Raw genomic sequence first — 1,907 nt, 5'->3', positions numbered from 1 at the left:
CACCCAACATGAACTATTAAGGAAAAACATGGACACCTCATTTTCACTGGCAATCAAAGTCTCTGGTTAGGCAATTCTGATAAAGATGAGGAACAAGAGGAAAAAATGAGAAATGATATCAATTTCAATAAAATAAATAGAGAAGGATCGAAGCAAATTTCTTCTTTGTGCTGCTGAAAACAATCGGCTTACTACACTGCGGAGACTACTTTCCAAAAGGGCCACTCATGTGATTATTAGGGATGACGATGAGTATATGCCTCTTCATCAAGAAATCTACAGTGGACACTTAGACATTGTCCTTGAGTTGGTGGCTCAAGCGGCACATACAATAACTGTAGATGGATGGACACATCTGCACAGTGCTTATAAATGGAATAATAACAGAGTGGCTTCTTTCTTACTTCATCATGATGCAGATTCCAATGCCCAATCTAAAGGCCTCTTGACCCCCTTGAATATTGCTGCTGGAAATTAAGATAGCAAAAATTCATTTGATCTCTTTCTGTTGAAACATTACATAAAACCATGTCTGAAGAACAATTGGGAAGAAACTGCATTTGATATTGCTAAAAGGATAAGTATGTATCACTACCTCTTTGAAGTTGTGGAAGACTGTACAAATTGTTCTACTAAATCCTAATGATTCAATTACTTTTCTTAAATTTCAATAATGCCATTCCATCCTTTGTGTCCATACAAAATATTTTCACAATCCAAATAACAGCAATAACTTACTGTAAAAATTCATGGATTCTGTGGATTTCTTTCAAGTGAATTGCCTGCCTTTGATGTCCAAATGTATTCAAGAGTTTTTGTATACATCTATAATGATTTCTTCCGAGTTTGTGACTTTTTAATCAGAAATAATATTATCTATTGAAATTAATACAGAAACTAAAGATATTTCTCGTGCTTGTCAGAAAAAGTATATTTTAAAATATTCTATAGTCTATGTTTGTATAGTGTCCATAATCTATTTTATTCTCTCCTAGATATAATACTTTGAATTATATGCTACTTTATAAGATATAGCTTCATTAATGAATCCTTTCAGATTTCATTCCATATAGAAATAGTTTAAGATTCCTTTGTTTCCTAGGTCCTTATAGTATTATATTTCTTTGGGATAGAATGAAAATGTTGTCTAATTTCAGAAGTTTTATAAAGGTTATGCTATGTAAAGGCCTTTCTTTTTTTTGGGGGGGGGGGGGTTCCGGTCGTGGGCCTGAACTCTGGGCTTGGGCGCTGTCCCTCAGCTCTTAAGCTCAAGGCTAGCATTCTAGCACTTGAGCCACAGTGCCAATTCCGGCTTTTTTCTTTTTGCTTATGTGGTGCTGAGGAATCGAACTCAGGGCCCCAGGCATGCAAGGCAAGCACTCTACCACTGAGCCACCTTCCCAGCCCCATATAAAGGCCTTTCTAAGGTGAAGATTTAATACACTGATGTCAAACTAACTTTTAATTATATGAATTACGTGTATTTTTACACTTGTAATTTTGTAATCAATTTTTAATGTTTTTCATTTCTTGCATCTCAAGAATGAAAAATTTGGAATACTTCACAAATTTTCATATCATCCTTGTGCAAGTGCCATGTTAATTTCTGTATTCTTGTAATTTGGGTATACATGCTACTGAAGCATGTAGTATCCTCTAAATTAAATAGTTAATGTTGCAATCTTTATACAGGCTTATATCCTTGGTTGCCTATTTGTTACCAGGAAACCTTATTGTTTCTAACAGTGCTATTGATTTTATTTCCCTGAATTTCTGTGAATAGTGGAAAGATTATATTGTTCAGTCCATTCCTCACATTTGCAATTATTTTGTCAATTACTATTTTATTTTCCATTTTGGATTTGATTGTACTTTCAAGTATCTATAGCTAGGTCCAAAGGTGATGA

General features: G+C 34.3%; 1 pseudogene; it reads right to left on the bottom strand.

Annotated features, from left to right (window-relative positions):
• Positions 1 to 1,546: 1,546 nt before the first annotated feature.
• On the bottom strand, positions 1,547 to 1,646 carry LOC122097268 (annotated as a pseudogene).
• Between the last annotated feature and the right edge of the window lie 261 nt (positions 1,647 to 1,907).

The sequence above is a fragment of the Dipodomys spectabilis genome, unplaced genomic scaffold (genome assembly GCF_019054845.1).
Source record: "Dipodomys spectabilis isolate Male_0828 unplaced genomic scaffold, ASM1905484v1 ptg000420l, whole genome shotgun sequence".
Classification (NCBI taxonomy): domain Eukaryota; kingdom Metazoa; phylum Chordata; class Mammalia; order Rodentia; family Heteromyidae; genus Dipodomys; species Dipodomys spectabilis.
The sequence above is the reverse complement of the archived record's forward strand: the minus strand, read 5'-3'. Positions and strand labels throughout refer to the sequence as shown.